Source organism: Equus asinus, chromosome 24 (assembly GCF_041296235.1).
Source record: "Equus asinus isolate D_3611 breed Donkey chromosome 24, EquAss-T2T_v2, whole genome shotgun sequence".
NCBI classification, from domain to species: domain Eukaryota; kingdom Metazoa; phylum Chordata; class Mammalia; order Perissodactyla; family Equidae; genus Equus; species Equus asinus.
Window position 1 is genome coordinate 66251846 of NC_091813.1, and position 22706 is coordinate 66274551.

General features: G+C 42.5%; 1 long non-coding RNA gene across 1 annotated transcript; it reads left to right on the forward strand.

The window, feature by feature from the left end:
• Positions 1-2191: 2191 nt before the first annotated feature.
• LOC123279595 (uncharacterized) lies at positions 2192-17233 on the forward strand. Its single transcript, XR_006517752.2, has 4 exons — positions 2192-3265; positions 5764-7262; positions 10349-10427; positions 10556-17233. It is a non-coding gene; the product is annotated as an uncharacterized lncRNA (long non-coding RNA).
• Positions 17234-22706: the final 5473 nt, after the last annotated feature.

Genomic DNA, 22706 nt, shown 5'->3' on the forward strand with positions numbered 1-22706 from the left:
TTTTTAGAAAACATGGGGAAATGACCTAAAACAAACCCATATTGATGACTCAGTACAAAAAAAGGGACATTTTCAGCATATAGCACAGTTTCGACATAAATTCAGAGTAACATATTTTTAGACAACGATCATTGATAGTTATAATGATCGCATAAGAAATTCTTTCATCAAAAGAAGATCCCATGCCTATCCTACTAAGAGAAGAAAGTGTGCTAATATAGTTCAGAAATATTTTCAGTAATGAAGATGAAAACATAAGAAGTTTCCCCTTCATCGCTGATCCAGCCAGGAAATTTAATTAGCCTGTGCCCTCAGTTCCTTATTGCATATGGAAAACTCCACTGATAAACTAGTGACCATACCACAAATATCAAGTATTGCTGTCAAAATTAATGCTATATAAATCAGAAAACATAGCCCTAAAATTCCCAGATACTAGGGTTCATTTTTAAGCTCCACTGTTCACTATGTATCAGGAGGAGTGAGGGAAATTTCTTTGGGAATGTCACAGTTACGTTTCCAGGAGTTAGACGCATCTGCATTTGAGACGCAGTGAGGAGTAATGTATTAATATAGGGGTCCCTGTGTCTGCGCTCAGAATCTCCATGGTCCCTCTGCATTGCCTCTGGCCAGCTGCATGCCTCCGGACAAATCATTGCTTTCCAAGTTCTCTGCAAAACGGGTAGGACAGCTGCCAGGCTGCAGAGGTATGAAGATTCAGAAAGATAAATGGCGACCTGCTTTTCACAGAGCCTGGCACTGGGCGCTACCAAAGAAGTCTTGACTATGATTATTAAATTTCCATCCCATGCTTCATGTTATGAAATTCTGTGTTTTATAAAATTTTGGTAAAATATCCATAACATAAAATCTACCATTTTAACCATTTTACGTGTACAATTCTGTGTAGTTCTTATTTAGAGAGAAACTATGACCATTTATAGCAAATGTCTGCATATTAACACTATGCAATTTGCTTTAGGGACAAATATTGAAAAAACAATGAAGATTAATAAAAGCATTTGGTAGGAAGCTCAAAACAATATAGACTTCTCTACACCTTCATAATTTTAAAATGAAGTGTGTGAAGCATAAAATAGCTTCTTCAAAAGGCTCGACAATATTTTAAACACACAGAATGTATTGAAAACATTCACTCTCAGTAAGTATAAAAGTTATCTTTACAGAAAGTAGAAAACTGAAGCCATGGAGAAAGCTATAAACTGAAAGGCTTTTGACCCCCTCACCCTTGACAAATCACCCCCCCCCAATAGTTTGAGAATCCTTCTAGAAATGCTTTATGTCACTGTGAGCATAAAAATCTGTGTGTATCAGTTTACAAATGGAATCACACTATACCCACTATTTTCTATCCAGATATTTTTAACTTAAAAATGTACCTTAAAGACCTCCCCAGGCTTTTAAAGAATTCGTGGTATTCTATTATGTAGATATGTCACGATTTATTGAGGGAATTCCCAGCTAATGACTTTAGATTTCCATGTTTTTTTCCTCTTACAAAGAAAACTGCAATAAGTGTCTTTATACATAGAGGCATATTTTTGTAAATAATGAAAGATAAATTCCTAGCAATGAAGACTAGCAGACCATTTTAACGATAGTTGAAAAATAAACTTAAAATATGCATTTAATGAGTTTATTCGGGGCAGATTGCTGTGTTGTGGATCTCCGGGTCCTTACTTGATGTCACATCTTCTTAGAAATTAAATTGGGGCATATAACTTTGTAGCTAAGAGTTCAGGACGTTGGAATCCCATCATTTTCTAGTTAGACAAGGCACTTAAGCTCTCTGGGCCTGGGCCTGCCCAATGGGGCCATTGTGAGAGTCAAATGGGAGGCTGAAAGCAAGCATTTGCACAGAGGCATTCAGCATCCATAGCCTCTCAATAAACGATAACAGTCAATTGTTAGTAATTATCTAGTGATAATGATTATTCTTTTTTTCAGGTTTTTCTTTTTTTTTTTTAAGATTGGCACCTATGCTAACATCTGTTGCCAATCTTTCTTGTTTTTTTTCTCTTCTCCCCAAAGCCCCCCAGTACATAGTTGCATATTCTAGTTGTAGGTCCTTCTGGTTGTGCTGTGTGGGACATGGCCTGCTGAGTGGTGCCATGTCTGTGCCCAGGATCCGAACTAGCGAAACCCTGGGCCGCTGAAGCTCAGCACACGAACTTAACCACTCAGCTACAGGGTCGGTCCCATAGCGACTATTCTTAAGGAACGCTAGACCATGGCTTCCCAAATTTCCAATTTTTCAATATTGACATAAGCAATTTTAATTGTCCATTTATCCTTTACATGGTGTATATTCCGCTCTTGTGCTTCAAGACTGTTATTAATTTATCTCTTGAAATTTTTTACTCCCATGTTTGAAACCGCTCGCCATGTTTTCACGGAGCTGTTTCTCGGATGGCGCTCCGGTTCTCATCACCCTGCTTCGGGGCCGTGCCCGGGTCCGGGCCAGGGCTGCGCGCATGCTCCACAAGAGACCTGGGCTGGGGCTGGAGTAGAGAAAATGTCCCCTGAGCACTGAGCAAGGAGCAAAGCAGTGACCGCAGGGCTGTCTCAGGACGTGCGCCACGCTCACCGGTGGCCGAGCCCCGGGGAAGAGCAATCCGGGGGCCAGATGCCCTCACATCCCCAGCTGGAAACCAGGGCGGTGCGCCAGGCCCCTCTGCAGCCTGTGGCCGCGCGCTGCCCATCGGGCGCCCAGTCTCCGGAGGGAAGTGAGACGCAGCAGCGGGTGGAATACTTTATTTATTTATAGTTTTCCTGATAAGGGTGACAGCGACAGCTGGAGCCTCTGGCAGCAGGGGCGGGGCTTCCAGTGTCCAGTGTCAGCCTGGACTTGGCTTGTCTCTCATGGTGGCCGCGGCCGTCAAGGCGTCTCCGGGCAGCGAGCGGTGGTGCTGGCCGTGCGCCTCCCAGCCCGTGCCCTGGTTCTCCTGCAGCGGCTCTGGACCCTGCCCTGTCCCTTTGCGGCTTCAGTAGGCCAGATGAGTTCTGCAGTTTATGACTGACACCTAAAATCCCAACCTCCCCAAGCCCCAACTCCTCCCATTTCTTCGTTTCACTATGTGGCAGCTTGGTCCTGCCAGTTGCTCAGGCCCCGAACCCTGGCATCACCCTTGACTTCACTCTTTCTCTGTCTGTCTCTCAACAGCGACATAATTGGTCTTTCTGCATGTGCTCTGAGCCCCCATGGCTTATTGTTAACACAGCTACTAGAGTCATCTTTCCAAAGGTAAGTCAGATTATGTCACTCCTCTCAGAGTCCTCGGGTGGCCCCACCTCACTGAATCAAGTGGAATCCTATGGTGGTCCACAAGGGCCGGCTCCTTGTTGTCCTTCTGACCTTATCAAGTAGCCGCTCCTTTCTTCACTCCCTGCCCTCCACACACACACTTCCCTCTCCCCATCCCCACCCGGGCCTACAACATCCCACACAACCCAACTGCAGGGTACAGGAGCTCCCGCCACAGTGTCCTTGCTGGTCTCACACACACCAGGCACCCCACCACCTCGGGGCCTGTCCGTGACTGTTCTCCTGCCTGGAGCCCACTCCCTTTAAGACACACACTCCCCTGCATTTCCATATTCCTTAACCCCTTATTTCTTCAACGTCCTTCCCGAATTTCCCCAGCCCTCTCCATTTCATCTCACTCAGCTCCTGATCTCTCTGACCCTCAACTCTTTTCCACAGTATTTCTTACCCTCCAGAATATGCTTGCTCATTTGACTAGTGTCTGTCTCTCTCCTCATTGGAATATAAGCCCCATGAGGACAGGGACTGATTCCTGCTCTGTCTCAGGGTCTAGAACGTTGCCCAGCTCATAGTAAGGGCTCCAACATGTGTTGAATAGTGAAATGAATGAACAAATATGGACGCATGTGGCATTGTCTATGTCCCGAGAGTTTATAAGGAGGTTATTCCCAGTCACTCAAGGAACTATGCAAAGGCAGCAACCTCAATGGACATCCGTCAGAAGCTTTGAAGGAAATGACTGATTTTATCTACATTCGTCACTTGAATGAAGATGAAAAACGTCCCATGAAATTTACTAAGTTCTCTCGGAAGCCTTCAGTGAGCTCAGTAAGAGAGGTCTATGGTATGATTTAGAGGGCGTATTACGGCATCACCTGCTCAAACCAATGATTTTCTCTGGTCTATCCTAGTGTCTAAAATTCTCAATATTCATTTTTCAATTTATTCTACAAATATGCAAGGTCCTATTCTAAGAAGTCGGGATATAGCAGTCCACAAGTCAAAGTCCTACCCTTGTGGAGCTCACATCTTATTTGGGGACAGCCAATAAAGAAAGAAGCACATATGTGGCAAGAGTCAGGTGGTCATAAGTGCCAAGAGGAAAACTGAAGCAGGTGAGGGAGAGACAGTGGTGTGGTTGGGCGTGCCTGGCTTTTCAGAGAGGGCAGTTGGGGGAGTCAATGTTGAGGAGGTGACATTTAAGTAGAGGCCTAAATGACCTGTGGGAGGAAGCCATGTAGGTGTTATTCAAGTCACTCTTGAAGACATCTCAATGAGAGGAGAGTGACAGTGACCCCTGGCTGTCCAGAGATGTAGCCTGGGCATCTGTCATAATCTTGGAGTTTGTGTTTCAGCCTCAATTCCATGCACAGTGTTTTACCCTACCCTGTAACGTATACACTTTACTTTAGAAATAACTTGTTATAGCCCTGTCCTAGCTGTGCGCCCTTGAGGCTCTTCCCAGCTATATCTCACATGGTGAGGATGCATTCTGCAGCATCTGTCCTCCGTCAAGGTGCCAGTCATCTCTGGGAAGGAGTAGGGGCTTGTACCAGAGTCAATAATTAGGGGCTACATATTTTTTTACTGTTGTTGTTATACAGAAAATGAAATGCAAGACAGAGGTGAGGGAGCATGGAGCTAGAATTTTACTTCTCCGGCCTCTGATTGTTCAGGCTCTGGGTTTTGGTTTTAGTGTTCTGGTTTGATGGAAAGAAACTGTTTTTATTTGTGTCTACTCACAGCCAAATTCAAGTCATTCTTCAGGATGTTTGGATTATTCTCCTGCTAACATTTGGCCGATTGGGTGAATTTAATACCTTCTGTCTAGCTGCTTTGTGCCAAAAATTGTGTAGAAGGTACAATTATCAAATGTCTTGATATTTTTTTCGTCTACCTACTGTGTGTCTTTAAACAAGCCCTGTGGCTAATCCATGTTTCACATTATACAACCTGTGAAATAAGGATAATGTCTGATGAGTTTCTTCTCTTAGAAATACTCTGAGACCCAGCCCTGATGGCCTAGCAAAGTTCGACGCTCTCTGCTTCAGCGTCCTGGGTTCGGTTCCTGGTCACGTCTGTCAGTAGCCATGCTGTGGTGGCAGCTCAGAGAGAAGACCCAGAAGAACTTACAACTATATACAACTACGCACTGGGGCTTTTGGTGGGAAGATTGGCAACAGATGTTAGCTTAGGATGAATCTTCCCTTGCAATAAGAATTCAAAAGTCAACTATTTTTTTAAAAAAGGAATACTCTGAAAGCATAGTTTATGCTCTCAGAGGAAAAATAACACATTGCATCTAGAGCCTTAGTAATTCCATTTTCTGAGCATGATTTGTATGTCTCTATATGCATTAGCAGATGGCCTAAGATGACGGAAAATGGAAAATACAGAAATGTTGTGTGCAACTTCTGGGAAGGGATATTTGAGAGAGGAGGTGCATCCTTCTTTTGGCCTTTCTTCTTCTTCTTCAGTGACCATAGTCAACATGGGGGCGCCGCCTGGTACCACGAGGAGCACACCAAGAAAGAGCAGCAACACTGAAGGACTGGGGGAGCCGGACGCTGGGAATCTGCCGTCTTTCCCTGGACTGCCCACCTCGGCTCAGCTTTCACGTGAGAGAAATAGATTGTGTTCTCATGTAAGCCACAGCCATTTTGGATTTTCCTGTTGTGCAGTCAAACCTAACCCTAAATAATGCACACCTGTGATTTGAAAGCATTTTAGCGCTTACAAAAACACCCTATATTACTTATGTCATTTCTTCAACAATCCTCTACAATGCAAGGAACAGGAACTATCATTCCCACTTTTCAGTCGAAGAAACTGACCTTTTAGGAAGTTAAATGACTTGCACACGGTCAAACAACTAGTAAGTAGAGAGTCTGGATCAAAGAGAAGTTCGATATCTTCGTACGACTAGTCCCACCTGTTGAGACAGGGAGACACAAGCCCGGTGCACGGTCCTGGAGTGAGACAGACCTGACTGCAGATTTTTCTGTCTGGCTCCTCTTGTCTTAGGCGAGTTATCTACCTTTCGTGATCCTCATGTAATTATTTGCAAGGTGGGTAAACAATACCTCTAGGGATCAAACGCTCCGAATGAGATAAGGTTTGTGGAGCTCCTGGTCCAGGGTCTGAGATACAGCAGATGCTCAGTAAATAGAGCTCTTATGGTGGCAGATGCTTATCATTCTAAAGGTTATTCAGATGTGGGAGCAAAGGAATGGAGGGGAGAGACTCGAAGGCTGCTTCATCTTGAAGTTCTGTATGTCTGTAAAGAATTTGAAATATTTTTCTTTCTTTCTGGTTCAAAAGATCAGATTAGTGGGCCTGGGAGTGGCTAAGTTTCTTGTGTCCTCTGAACATCTTCAAGTTATTTCTCCCTATCTCCATTTGGGGAGAGACGTCACAGAAAAATGTTTTTTGCTTTCAAGCTTCTCACAAGACTCAAGAAGATGGGAAAGCACCCATTCCAAAGCAATTTCTAAATTTCCCTTATAGAAGTGAAGCGGGAACTCCTAGAGTAGCAAGTTGAATTTTGTTTCTCAAATACAGTTTGCATGCCCCCTTCAGGTATGTGATGTCAGGTGAGTGTTGTCTAATGGGATTCAAAGGAGATTTATGAGCTTCTAGAGGGGGCTAAGATTCATGAATTTCTTGAGTGGGCTTTCTAGTTGGGATTGAAGTGTTGACAGTTGATGCTTCAACAAGTTGAGTGAACCCACCAGGCATTATCTGATCCAGATTCTGGTTTAAGTTGGATCCAATCCAGACCGCAAACATGTGGAGGGTCAGAATAACAATCTGAACTTGTTGCAAGATGCATGCCATTTGCGAATCTATCAGCAATGATAAGCTTTCTTCTGTTTGTTTTCTCATTTTCAGACTCAACTAGATGAGAAAAATGTCCTTCAAGCCCCTCAGACCTTGAAGAAAGTCATCCAGATGCACCCTCTGACGTGCACCTTCAGTAAGCTGACACTTATCTCATTCCTATTCAGAGCAATTGGCTAGATCAAGTAATCACACCACTTATTTACATCAATATTAGGCCATGTCCATTTGATGGAAAGGATTCTGGTAATGCGACTTATTTTCTAAGGCACAGCTCACACTGTGACACAGCAGAAGAGCCCAGAGTGGCAGCTGCTGGACTGACGGCACTCTTCCTGCTCCAGTCTGGCATTTCCAAAGTAGAATCTGATTATAACTAGCAGTACGGAATTATGGGCAAAGAGACGAAGTGCAGAGAGCAGGAAATATTAAGAGACACAAATAACAAGGCGGTGAGGCAGTCTGCCTTGCATTCCCTTCTCCGGCTGTAAGAAGGCAGCTGATCCTGCTGGAAAATGCCTCCTTGCTTTCAGGATATAAAGATGCTTTCAGACCTGGTCAAGTCAGGGTCCTTCACGGCACCGGTGCCAACCTGTGTGCTTCCTCTGAAGCTCCCGACATCTCAGGTAGACTCAGATTCGACTATGAGAAATTTTCTGAGAAAATAAAATGAGAAATTCTAAGCTTATGTAAATGTACCTATGCACCATCTGGAGATGTGTGGATACAAGTCACTTATCTCCTCCCACAATTCAACTTCAACCACATCTGAGCAGTTACTCCAAGTTCAGCATCTGCTAATTAGTTTCTTACTCTAAAGTATTTATTTTCTGCAAATAGTCTTTCCTCCATTTTTTCTCTTATAATTTATCACTAACTTTGTTATTGGTCACTATCTTTTTTTCTCAGACACTCTGAATAAATTTCAAGAGTTTTCCTTTTGAAATCTTAATGCCTAGGAAAAGACAAGCAATGGTAATAATACGTGCATATATGCATGTAATAACATATGCATAGATATGTATACTGTTGTATGACTTACAAAGCACTTTTCATGCACATTATCTCATTTAATCCTAAGTACAACATAATAGCCAAGCTGCCTTCTCATCCTCCTGGTTACTATGAGGCAGGCACTGTGCTAAGAGCTCCCCATGCAATGTTCCTAGACACAGGAGAATCAGGGAAGAAAGGCAAAGAGGAAATATGCTTTGGTATAGATAGAGGACCATGGAGGGCAGTTAGCAAACATCAAACTAGGCATGAGCAGTCCAGGAAGATGGCCACTCTGCCATTTATTTCTACTTCTCTGGCATTGGGCCGGTGGGAACCTCTTTGGATCTTGGTTTGCTCAAAATTAGATTAACACACACCTGTCCTGTCTGCCTTACAGAGTCACTCGGAGAATCAGATTAGATAATATGTGAGAGAATATTTTGTGGTTTGCCAAATGAAGAATGAATATTTTTATTGATTTTTTTTCCCTGCGATTGACTTTTGCCAACATTGGCAACATCAACCTAAACAGAAGCCTCAGTCTATTGAAGAATAGAAAAGAGAAACATTTTTAGAACTGTGTCGGCATGTTCTTATAGTCTCTTGGCCATGTTACTTTTCATATAACAAACATGTCAGCGTTTGTGTGGCAGCCAGAGACCTGAGTTACAATCTAACGTAAGAGTTGAACCCAAAGGAAACAAAGGCCTTACAGGGTCTTCCGCAAATCAGGGTTCTTTTTATGTTTTACTTTTCTCAAAGTGAAATCCATAAACAACTAGCACACAAATCACATGGCATGATTATAGGCATTTCTGATTTCTGCACCCGCTTTTACCTGCTGACTCAGAAGCTCCAGGGCGGGGCCTGGAAATCTGTCGTCTGTAACAAGCACACTCGCAGAGCCTTAGGCCCACTAGTTCCAGAACCTGGAACGGACTGGCTGAAGTTTGCAAGTTGTCGGAGAACATTTGTTCTTCGTTTCTTTGCAGCAGTGACAAGCTTTATGAACATTCTGTTAGGAGCCCATCCGAGTGCTTATGTCACGGCATTCATGTGCAGACTAGGACTTCACTTTCCCGAGGGCGCTGTGAAGTCGCGTTTTCTCAGCTTTCTTCAATTGCTCGGTGGGTTCAAAAGAGAACTTTGGAAAGAGTTCGAGCCCAGTGTTATTTCTGGCCTCCGCTCAAAAAACGAACTATCTCGAAAGCAGTTAAATTGATAACCAACCAGGCCTCAACTCTTCTCAAGCAATAATGTCAAAATTCTTAAGACATTAGCAGTTTGTACTGTGCATTGAAATAGAAGGGTAGAGATTTTGCCTTTGGTTGTCAGTGACTGTGGAATAATACTATTTCCGGGGCAATAGGCATATCATCAATCAGCTTCACGGAAGAGAGAACTAAAAGAGATTAATCAGTGTTTACTCAACGTGCATTTATTGAGCAACAGCTGTGTGCCTGGCACTGGTCTAGATCTAGGCTAGAGGAGTAAACAAAGTAAACCAAGGTTTTTAGCCACTTAGATTACAGCAGGGGAAGCGGAACATAAAGAAAAAGCACATGTTTAATATTTCTAACATGAACGGCACATGAGGCAATGATAAGAACAATAGAAAATGGTTTACTCTGAATCTACTGTGATGAATTTTAGAATTCTGGAAACAGCTAAACTTGGAAACCATTCACTGAACCACACACATTTATGGTCGCTTCACAGTATAGTCAACATTTGTCGTTCTGGTTCCTCTCTCCTTTCCCTAAGGCACAATCCTCTCTCCTTGTGGTTTCTGACCTTCTTTCACAACTGTGCCCTATGTAACGATGCTTAGAAAAGCAGCCAATCAGGAGAGTCATTTTCTGTCCCCATTTAGCACTCCTGACTCAGGCAACTAAACCAGTTTGAACCAGATAGAGCATTACAGCTGTCCTCTGGATTTCACCCAGAGTCTATGGATATTTAGTTAGCTTCAAGATGACAAACTAATACCTGTGTGGGCCAGCCAAAACAACATTCTGTTTTTTCCTCGGCTGTGTTATTCATATTTAGAGTTGTAATACGATTCCATCTGAAAATCCTGTTGCAGAAATTTCTTGGAAAAGAACATGCAATTTATCTGTGCCTATGAAGTCCTTATTAGTTGGCGAGGGTGCGGGAGTGTGTGTGTGTGGGGGGGGGGTAAAACAAAAAAAACCCCACCAACACCTACACCTGACATCCTTGCAGACCACAACGGGGAGCCACGATGTTTCAGAAATGTATCAGCAGCAGAGAGCATGTTGCTATTCCCCACACAATTCATTTGGTAGGTGTGTTTTTCATTTGATTTAATTTTTCATATTTGTCTTTCTGCTTACATAGAAACTTTATCTAGGGGGAAAAAATGCTAAGGTTCAACCTCACATGGACTAACTAATTACCTACAAATTGCAGCCTTCAGCAATTTTTAATAACACCATCGGCTTGGTGCTAAACTGTGAAGCGGATTCCATTTTTGTAATATTGTTATTCCACGGCACAGTGCTGTTAGAAGCAGTCCCAGAAGCAAAGACATCGTGCAGCAGCTGTGCAGAGCTGGCTTCTCATCACAGCTGAACGCCAACAAGGGCGAATCAATGAGGAAGACACCCCCACTTCTGCGGACCTACAGCCGCCAGTTCCAAAGGCACATAAATATCAAGCATCCTGCAAGAGAAGTGACATGGCAGCAGGGAGAATGACAGTCAAGCCCTCCGTGGCCGGGAGCACATAGAGGTACCGGACGCACAGGAACTTGATTTTGAACTCCAGGTTACATATTTGAAACTGCCAGAGTGCGGGATTGAGCCCCCGGGCAGTGCTGCCAGCTGCGTGTGCACGTGGTGTAGACGGCTGGTGCGGGAAGCCTCTGGGCGTGCAATGGCCACCCAACTGCAGATGCCAGCTGTTGGAAGGGCACAGCCCAGGGACAGTGCCACAGTAGACAGGTGTGAGGCTGGGGAGGGAAGGCTGCTGTTGGGGGTTTTTGTCGTCATCGCATGTGTCACGTGTCTCACGTGTGTTTTTAAATATAAAAGTGAATTTTTGAAAGTTGATTGCAGTTGGATTTTTAGTTGAGGCCTCTTCTTAGGAGATGGTGTGCTGGCAATAAATGTCATCTGTCGCTTGTGACCTTCAGAAAGGTAACCTGCAGTCAGAATCATAACTTGGCCGAGGTCCCTGTGGGCTGTGCTTCTGTGGTGCCCTTCTCTGTCCTGAGCTTGCTGTGCCAGACACTGCACCTGCCAGTGCCACTGTGAGGGGGAGAGCCCTTCACCTCAAAGAGGGGACAGCCCGGGGGAAGGGCCAGCTCAGAGGGCAGGGGGAGCTCCAGGCGGCTGGGCTGTTGGCAGGGCCCCGACTCTGTGACTCTTAGACATAGTGCAAAGCAGGCTCTGCTTTAAACATAAACACTGTTTTCTTGTTGCTAAATGATCTGAGTCCAAAAAAGTCCACTGCATTCGTCAGCCGTTTAGTTCTAATGAGTTACTTTAATAAGGCAGGGCCTGTGGCTATTGCAAATACGTGATTATGTTTAACCCATGTGCAGAAGGCCCAAGACGTGCAGAAGCAGACGAGTAGTGCCTCTCTGTGATAGACCCTCCATAGTGAATAGACTAATCTTCCGTGAAACGAGGGAACTCTACCCACAGTCTCAGGTGCTAAGAGTGGGTCACACTGGAAGAAATCGTTCACAGCCGTCTCTTCCTGGGTCTCATTTAAAGAAAAGTGTCTTCCATTATTTTAAGAGAAAAACAAGGAAATAGAAAATTATTTCCCACTGAGCCGTGGCTTGTTTTCAATCATCCTCTTCATCTCCCTTTTAGGAGCAAGCAAGTTTCTTTGCCTTGCTGTTCATTGCTCTGGCTTGAGCCTTAGATGTTTTTATCCCATCATTCACATGGTTCAAATCAGGAACGAGGTGCATTCGAGCTGGGCCTCCTTCTGCCAGGAAGATAATCCCCTGATGACCGGTCAGCATTTTTGTCCCAGTGAGTTTAACCTTTGAGAAGCAGAGGCTGCTTTAAGTTTGCACAAAATAACCCTGGGGACAAATAAAACCCAAGTTTGGGCATCGTCGTCCTCATCCCCCATGTTGCCTGCAGTTCCCAGCTTTCCTTTCCTGATGTGGACATTGCAAATCCAGCACCTCTTCAAAATGGTATTTAGTTCCGAAAACATTTGGAGTTAGGGCAAAATTTGCATAATTCTATTAAAAGGCTTATACCTCAGCTTTGAAAAATATTTGAGAAAATGTGATTTGAGAGAAAGAAAGTCTTATCTTTTGGCCCAGAAGGGTGCCTCATGGAACTAAGCTTGTTAATGTTAAGAGTGCGTGTTAAGCACCAAAAACTAAAAAAATAGAGACTCGAAGGGTTTCTTTGATCCCTCCTAAAGTCCCCAGTGGTCTGAAGCCTAAGATGGAAATGAATGTTCTGTTTCTTTCACTGTATTGTAAACTTAGAAGCTGGAGTCACGTTACAGTGATGGGAAACACAGGTGCATTTCTGTAGATTTCAAAATAAAGTTTATTGGCTCCTTTCAGTCAAGGACGGTTCATGCTGGTGTCATTACAGACTTGAGAAGATCTTCTGTAGATCAGATTTTAGAGTGTGTCATCGTGTCTATTTTGATCGTTTGCTGCTGCCCATCATTCATAGGTTGACAGCCAGTTTGGCACAGGTTTTTCATATTCAGCTTCTGAGATAGCACTTAAGGAAATAAACGCCTTCGACAGCGTAACTGTTGAAAAACCAGTTGCAATTAAAACGCCTCCTAGTGTGACCCAGGTCTCCATTAAACCAGCTGCTGCACCAGGAGCTGAGGGCTGCACGTCCAGATGAAGATGTGCTGTCAGGGAAGATGCGCAGACTGCTCCTGTGCTGGGCTGAAGAGAGCACACGGCCACCATTCTAGAACTGTCCAGAACTTGAGCCTACCCTCCTCTGTTGGGACCCATGTCTCATCTACAACCTGCAGGAGTCTGGGAACCAGCCCTGACATGTCTGTTAATTTTCATTCTCTATTCACCTGAATTGTTGCCAGGACCAGAACAAGACTTTTAAAGCCCTTAAGTTCCTAAACACATAAATAAAAATGCAACTTTGTTTTCTGAAATAATGTAAAATTTATAAGAATGCTGATAGCAGAACAACTTTTTATACTAGTTGATTTCTTGATTACAAAATTGTGGGTGAATTCATTAAGTGGAAATCTCCTGATGTTTATTTATTTGTGCCTATAGGGTAATCCTGCAGTGGCTGTTGTGACAGCATCTAGTTTGTGGCCACTTTCGTCCCTCGCAATCTTTTCTGCCCACCAGCATAGCAAGAGGTCTCATGGTTGCTTTTCAATACTGAAGATTTTGCTGGGTCCTGACTGTACTTCATCTCTAAAGTGAAGCCTTTCCGGATGCTTATGTGCTGCTCCTTGACTCACTGACCTTAGGCTGCGTCCCTTTTCTGACAAGTGCCCTTTCTTACCACGTTTTTCACCCATCTTGCTATCTGACTCCAGATTACATTAAATCAACCTTTAATTTATTTAGGTAAATAGCATTTAGGAAAGCTTTTATGTCATTTTAAAAAAGCAACTTCTATTCAACTGGTAATGGCCCTGGGAAGTTATACACATCTGGCTGTCAAGCCCTAAATGCGCATATAGTTCTTTGGTGCATGTGTATGTTATAAGTAAAATTCAGACGCTGAAGATTATTTGGACAGACACGGAACTCTGTTAATTAGAGCTGCCTCTTCAGGATCGGAACCTGAGAATTGTGCTCTTATTATGTAATACACAGGCAAAGTAGGTTACTGTACCTGACGTGGGGCAAATGTTTATAATGTCCAGCCAGAACTGTCACCTGAGGACACAGAGAACAAAGAAACAGAAAGCCCTAATCAGATTAGAGCTTAACGAACCCACCTCCGGCTAGCTGTGGACTCGCCCATGCCAGGCCGTGCCAACGAACAAACAGTAGGACAAAAATGAGAGAACCAAACCTCTTCTGAATTATTTACATTCTTCTGGTCGCTGTAATTACACGATATTTTTCATTTTCTGTTACAACTTGCTCCCATGCTGGTATGTTTTTAAGTTGCAATTTGTTCTCTGTTGCGAGATAGTTATGGTAATCATTAAAATGGGCAAAATTTCTTTCTGAAACATATAAAAAATAATAGCTGTGTATGTTTCCACAGAACTGGCGTTTGTGGATGAATGGCAGTTCCAGTTAGGTTTTATATAATTTAGCACAAACATTGCTAGACTGCAAACATACCACACACAGAACATCATAATATAAATTATATAGTCCGAATAAAATATCAGGAAAATCACATAGTTAATATATTTATATATTTGTCCTTTATTCCTAAATATGAATTTTTAAGGGAACATTTTTTCCTGATAACTAAAACAATACGTGTTTACTTTAGAAGAGATGGAAAAAACAAAAATAAAAAGGAGTCAATAAGAATCACTCATAATCCTACAACCCAGAGACATCCATTCTGTTACCTAGGGGTGGGTAGTTAACTCTGTTAATTAGGTACATGCACCCTACTTCTAGTTTTTTTCTATACGTTTTATTTTACAAAATTGTATTATACTGTAACTGTTTTATAATCTTAAACATATATGTATGTAACTGGCATATATATATATATAGTAACTGGCAGAAAAAAGCAATATATATATTATAGCAATATAATATAATTGTATAATTAATATAACATATATAATATATATATTGCTTTTTTCTGCCAGTTCCTATTCTTCTGCATCACACTGTTCATAGCTGCATAGTATTTGTCACGCGTCTACTAACATTTCAGAAATGACTCTTAGACTGACCAGAGTTGCAATGGGTATCCGCAGCTTCCAGCCATAGAGGCTGCCGCCTCTTATTTAGCCAGAGCTGTTATTTTCTTTGAATACCTTTAGGTGGTCAAGCCCCTTCTAGCTCTTCTGCTCCTTGTGTGAGGCCCCAGCATGGGCCGTTGCTTTATGTCTGTCTGTTGCATGCATTTCCGTTTCCCGCCTTTGGTAGAGAATGTACAAGAGCTAAGGGAAACACTAAAGGAATTAAAAATGATTGAAAATGACTTTCCTGAAATGGCATTCATGTTTTAATTGAGAGCTCCGTTTTTTCCCTATTCAGCACAGCTATTTCATCCCATGTAACTGGCCTGATATGTCCTCCCTGGTGGCAAATGGGCGTATGTGCTATTTGGAAGGGAAAGAGAACAATAAATTGGGGAAGTGGGTTTTGATGGCTTGGGTTCAGTGCCCTTGGCAGCCCTATACCCAGAAGTCACTGTTTCTGTGTAGTCCTGGGCAGAGTAGGCCATGCTGTGATAACAAAGTAATCCTGAAATCTCTGTGGATCAGCAATGACGAGTTGATTTACTGCTCACCTAGAGACTGATGGGGCCTGGCAGGGACTTGTCTTCATCCATGACTCTGCAACGCAGGCTCCCTCCATCTTGTGATGATGCCGTCTCAATATGTGGCTTCCAAGGTTGCTGCCACAGAGGAGAAGAGGCATGTAAAGTCACACCAGCCCTTAGCAGCCTCAGCCCAGAATTACACATGTCTCTGCTGCTCCAATCCCTTGGATAGTGGGGGCGGGAGCCTGAGAAATGTCGGGAGCGCAAGGGTATTTGAGGAGTGCATCTGTCACTTTATCCCACGTCAACCACAGAAACAAAATTAATGCATCTTCTCAGTGAACTAGAACAGGGAATCGAAAGGATTATGGGGATCAGAGAATCTGGAGCAACCAATGAGTTCATTAAGACCTGGGAATCAGAACAGTCTGGAGAGTAGTGATGCTCAGAGAGCAAACAAACTGACCCCTACGGCCACTGGACAGTGTTACCCAGATTGAGTGAGACCAGAGAGTGACCTCACGCCCCTGACTTAGATTCTTTGGCAGCGTGGTTCCCAAACCTGGTTACTCAGGTTTAGAAAATTTGGAAAGAACTTTAGAAAATGTTGAGTTCTGGCCCCACCTGAGACCTACTGAATCAGAATCTCCTGAAGAAGATCCGACATATATTATATTTTAAATGTTTCCCTTATCATTCTGATGTAGCCAGGGTTTAAAAATCATTGCTCAGATGAGAAGGAGGTGGAAGATGTCTGTAGGAGGAGGGGCCGATGAGAGAGTGAGCCTTAGAAATGTACTGGAAAGAGCCACATGGGAAGGGAGCTCAGTCTTGGGTCCTCTGGTTGGGGGATGATTAGCCTCACAAAGGGAAGTAAATTCAGCCCTAAATCAGGGCACCCCATCAGGTCAGATACTTAGGATCTAGACGGAGAACACCCTCCACAGGCTTACCAGGCTGCCATGGTCTGAGTTGGTTACTCAGCTTCCTCGTGGTCAGGAAATCACTAGGTAGCAACATTGTTAAATATACAGAAATTGCTGAAAAAGCCAACTTTGATTCATCTCCAGTTCCACACAGAGCACAAGAGGCAAATCTGACCTTTGCCTAATGGCTGCAGTTTTTACCTACAGCACCTGTTTTTGCATAGGGCTTTCTCTAGATATGTCCAGATATTCCAAGACCAAAACCTGGGTAAGCACCAAAGATGCAGAAGGTAAATATTGAATGAAAAAGTGGAGCGTGGAGGGCAGAGCTTGGGGCGATGTCAAGGTCAATTAATGGATGTCCAAATATAAGATCACTTAGCTGAGTAGCAAATGCACTAGACGAGAGTCGTGAAGAGGGAATGAAAACCAGGACTGGGCAAAGACAGGTGAGTTAGCTGGAGTCATGAACTCAGGGAGGAAACGTGAACAGTCTTTCTTAATTCTAGCAGAAATCCAGCTGGTTTGGAGTGTTTTTATGTTGCCGGAGCATGCCTTCCCATTCCATAGTTTTAAAGCTGCTGGAAGCACAACCAACTATAGAATGTGCCCTCTTACCCTCATGGTTTTTGCTAAAAGACCATTTCCATGCTTTACGTAACTGCTCTGTTAGTTACAGCCACAGTCATGATTCATTAAGATCACAGCATTGGATTTTGAAAGTAATTCATCTGTTTTCCTTTTATTCCGTGTCACTCTCTGTTTACCTTGGAGTCCTGCAGGTGGCTGGCTGGTCAAGCTGGGCGAGTAGAGTTGAGTGATGTGTGCTTCTGAGCCACCTTCCAGGACACTGCATCCGAACAAGACCCTGGCTGCATCGTGCACATGTTAGAGAGGCCCTGGACTAGGCTGTTGGTTCTCAACCTGGCTATTTTAATAAGTCTCCTAGCTAGAGGACCCGTCTGCTTGCAGCTCACATTGGTATGAAAGTAGAGCCGCCAATTGGATCGGGAATTGCCATCTCCACCACCAACATGGGGCCCTAGAGTCACCAGCCTCACTCACTGGTCAGCTGAAACACAACTTTAGGAAGACTGTCACAGACCTGGCTCACTGCAAGGGTGAAGGGAGGCTGATGTGACGAGTGAGACGCTCCCTGTGGGTGAGGGGAGCACCCCCCTGCCCCCCATGTCCTGGGAGGTGGATCGAATCGTCGAGGAGGAATCTTGAGAGGGGTGCAATTCAGGGGGCTGAGAGTTCCAACTTTTCCTCTCCTGTTTTAGGAAGTGCTTCTGAAATGGTCCTTGATTTTTAAAATAAAGATGTTTGCTTTATGTAAACTTCTGGTGTTTCTGCTTTGGGCCAACTGAGTGGACAGGACAGCAACGGAAGAGAGGTTTACCCCATGCCGTTGCCTCGGTGAGTCCCTTGCAGGGATGCACACCTGTTGAGCGGATTCAGACTCCAAGCCCAAGAGGTGCCACCAGTACGAGAAAAGAGTGGCTTAAAGGGGAGCTCAAGGCAGCTTAGAGCAGCACTTCTCAAGCTTCAGTGTGCCTGCAGATCACCTGGGGATCTTGTTAAATGCAGATTCTGGTCAGCAGATCTGAGTACCCGAATAGGGCTCGAAACTCTGTGTTTCTAACAAGCTCCCTGGTCACGCCGATGCTGCTGGTTTGAGTAGTGAGGAGCCAGAGGGCCTCATACACCTGGCTTCTGTGTGTATTTTCCTTGACCTTCCCTGCTTATTCTCGCGGTCTCATATCCAATTGCTGAGGGAAGAACCTCCATTCCTCCAGTCATATGTTCTGAGGGACCATCCATAAAAGTAATCCTCCTGGCCTTTCTCTGCCTGCCACACTCAAATCACCTAAACCAACTGCCTCCAGATTTCCACAGGGAATGTAAGTACGTTATTCATGATTCCCCTCAAACCACTGGCACATAGACAGCAGAGGATCGGGATGGCTGTCCTTTGAAGTTCCTCTTCTCTCGGCTGCACAGTTTGAGTCCAGGCTGATGGCACTTCTATCCGGCCCCTGGTTCATCTGCTTCCCGGCCCTCGGAGAGCTGTACATTTTGTCAACTCTAGTGGGGTGTCCTCCAATGAATAATAGAGGATGTGGTCTATTGAAAGGTGATGCTGAGGTCGAAGCTGAAGGAAGACTCCAGAACGAGTGATTCTCTGGTCACATTGCCCAGAAAGATCAGGATGCTGGAGCAAGCAGCGTGGCAACCCCTCTGTTCTGCGTCTCTGAGTTTACCCGGGGAAGTGCTTGAAGGGACGCATCCAGGTTCAAATAAGCCCTGGTTAGAGGAGTCATTGTGAATCTTTGCCTCCTTGAAACATCAGCGAAGGCCAGAATTATTTGCATTCTCCCAACTATTTTCATAAGAAATGTAATGGAATCAGGAAACCCAAATTTAGATTAGGTGCAATGGAACTGTCTTCCTGAAAGAGAAAGGGTAATTATAGAAAGTCCTTTCAAAGAACAGTGCTGGAAACACTTGCTAATGTTCCCGCGAGACCGTCACGGGGCGGGGTTACAGGGAGTGGAAGCTGGTCTGGATAACCTATTACTTCTTTTCCCAAAGTGATTCCATGACCCCTGGAGCAACCATCGAGAGCCAAGACAATGAGTGGAATCAGGCCATGCGTGGGACCAAGATAAACTGGGCTAATGATCGGACTGTTCTAAGTGGCTTGGTGCCTGGCTGCTGGCCCTGTGACCACTGGTCCCATAGACCCTGCCCCATCTTCCCAATGGGCCAGATTCCCCCTCATGCTACCACCCCACAGAACCACATCTAGTAGGGCAGAAGCCTTGTGTATGTTGCTGGATACAGCATTCTTGTGTTTCCCTGGATCTTCCTGAGTTTATTTTCTCTTCAAAAAAAATTTTTTTGAATGTGGCTCAAAAATCAAAACCATGCAAAAAGGTACACTGAGAAGTGTTGTTCTCCTCTGTCCCCATCCACCACCTTCCCCCCTTGCCCATTCTAAGTGATTGTTGACTTTCTGTTTCTATTAGTTTGTTATGCACGTATGAATAAATACTCTTATATCTTGAATTCTTATACAAAAGATGGAGTTTCCTGTTCTACACTTTGCCTTGTTCTCGCTTAACACAATATTATAGAGATTTCTCCTAGCAGAATGTAGAAATCCTCCTCGTTCTTTTTGACAGCTGCATAATATTCCATATATGAATGTGTTAGATTTGATTCAACCAGTCTCCTAGTTGCCGTACTCTTGAGTAGTTTCTAGTCTCTTCTATGGCAAACAATGCCACAAAAAGCATTCTTTTGCATATATTACTTTGTATACAGATGTAACTAAAGGCTAGATTCTGAGACCTGGTTTTCCTGGCTTAAAGGGTAAATGTACCTGTCATGTTGATAGATGTTTCCAGTCTTCCTTCCTTAAAAGTTGTAATATTTTATTCCTCCTCCTGTAATGAATGGGAGTATCTGTTTCTCTACAGCCTTCCCAAGGGAGTGTGCACCAAACCTCTGGATTTGGCCAATCCAGTAGAAGGTAAAGGTTACCTTAGCATAGTTTTAATATTTGATCTCTTATCATGAGTGTGACAACATGTTGTCATACCTTTAAGGGACATTTGAATTTATTTTTGTTCATATCCTTTGCCCATTTCTATTATTGGTAGTTTTTAAATCTTGATTTCCAGGAGCTGTTATGTATTGAGAAGATCAGCCTATGTTTCTGAATCGTGATGTTTTGACTACCTTTTCTTTTGTTTTTGGATTTAGCTTGTTTACGAGGTGGTTTTTTTTCCATGCTTAAATTTTTTATTTTTATGTATTTGATTTTATCATTGTTTTCTCTTTAAGTTTCAGAATTTTAATCATAGGTAGAAAGGTCTTTCCCACTATAGCGTTATGAAGAAATTTACCTATACTTTCTTGTAGTACTTACTTGGCTTCTTTTTTTACATTTAAATTTTTGGTTTACTTGGCTTTTATCCCAAAGTATAGAATGAACTGTAGGTGCAGTATTCCCTTTTCCCCGGTGGACTATATGCTATTTATTCAAAATGATTTGAGACGTCATCTTTACCAATTCACATTCCTATGTGCGTTTGTGCCTGTTTTGGGAATTTCCACTCTGTTCCCCTGGTCTGTCTATTCAAAGGTCGATATTATGGTGCTTTAATCAATGAGATCTCATATTATGTTTTAATATCTGGAAGCTCCAAGTTTTCCTGGCTATTCTTTCCTGGATATTGTTCAATTTATTAAATTAGTGAGAATGAAATTGTAATGTTGTTGAGTCTTTGCATCAAGCGACATAATATATATTGTCATTTGTTTAAGTTTACTTTTTCCCCCTCAGGAATGTTTTAAACTTTTCCTCATGAAAGTTTTGCCCATTTCATGTTAAGCTTATTCCTATGTATTTTATCTTTTTTGAAATCACTATTACAAATGCAACAAATGGCAAAATACGTTTTTTTTCTGTATATTGTTTGCAAATGTGCAGGCTGTTGATTTCAGTATATTAATTTAACTCCTACTACTTACTAATATTGTCTTAAATTGTAGTAGTTTTTCAACCAATTCTTTTATGTGTTTTATAAGAGAAAAATCACATTCCATCATGTCATTTGGAAATAAGGATAGTTTTGCCTCTTTAATTCTTCGACCATGGCCTTTTCTTCTCTTGTCTTATGGCGTAAGTTACGACCTCCCGTGAAACAATAAATATTAGTGGTATAATGGGCATCTTTGTGTTATTCTGGACTTTATATGTAAACATATTTTTTCATGTTAAGAAAGAATTTATTGTTTTATTTTACTGCATTTTAAAAATCATAAATGGCTATTATATGGTATCAAATATCTTTTTAATGTTTGTACAGATGGTTTATGAGTTTTCTCCTTAAATCTTATTAAATTTGATGAATTATATTAATTGATTTCCTGACATTGAATATTCTTGGATTCATGAAGTAAAACCCACTTGGTTATGTTGTATGATTTTTTTAATTCGATTCTGGTTGTAATCATATGAGGGATTGATCTGTAGTTTTCTTTTTTCATGTAAATCTTTAATCAGCTTTTGGTATCAATATTATATTTGTTTCATACAAGTAATTTTGCTTTGTACAATCTCAATAGCATTTAAATTATCTACTCTTTGAAGGTTTAACAAAAATCTCCTTTAAAACCTGACCTGACCTTCTATGTTTTGCTTTCTCACCACTAAATGAATCAAAGATGCTGTTATTTGGCATGAAATTTTGTTTCTTGGCAAAGCTGGTCTCACAGAAACAAGTACCCTCAGAGTCAAAGTGTTGAAAGCCAAATCTAGAAAGTGGCAAGAGACAAATAGCACATTACATGAGAGAACAATAATTCGATGAATAGCTGTTATCTGTGAGAAACCATGCGGCCAGCAGAGAGTGGGATGATATCCTTTTCTTTTTTATTGAAAAATATTCGACATACAACATTGTGTAAATTTAAAGTGTACAACACATTAATTGATAACTTTATATATTATAATATGATTGTCATTGTACCAATAATTAGCATCTCTATCATGTTACATATTTATCTTTTCTTGCTAAGAGACTAGAACTTAATTATTCCAACCACCAAAGAGTGTGGAACATCTTTAAAGTGATGAAAGAAAAGAGAAAGTTGTCAACCCAGACTTCTATATCCTTCGATAATGAAGGAGAAATAAAGACATTCTCAATGAAAGAAAACTAAGAGGATTTGGCACAAGGAGAGCTATCCTGTGAGAAATGCAAAAGGTGGTTCTTGAGGCTGAAGGGAAATGATAAGAGATGGAAACTCAGATCCACAGATGAGTATGAAAAGCATCAGAAGTGGTAACTGTCTGGGTAAACAGAAAAAACTAGTTTTTTGCTTTTTTCATCCTAATTTCTTTATAATTAATATGACTGGTTAAAGCAAAATATATTATTATCTTGTGGGGTTTGTAACACAACCAGCTGTACTATATGTAACAAATATAGGACAAAGGATTGGGAGATGTCAATACAGGCTTTATGCAGTCGTAAGTTTTCTATGAAACCAGAATACATAAGTATAAGTGGATAGTGACGAGTTAGAGTTGTATCTATTGCAATCCTCAAAGCAACCACCAATATAAATAATGCAAAAGGTCTAGCTAAACAGCCAATAGGAAAAATAAAATGTAGTCCTTGAAAATATCTAAGAGAAATCAGGAAGGGGGAACAGAGGAACAAATACAGAAGG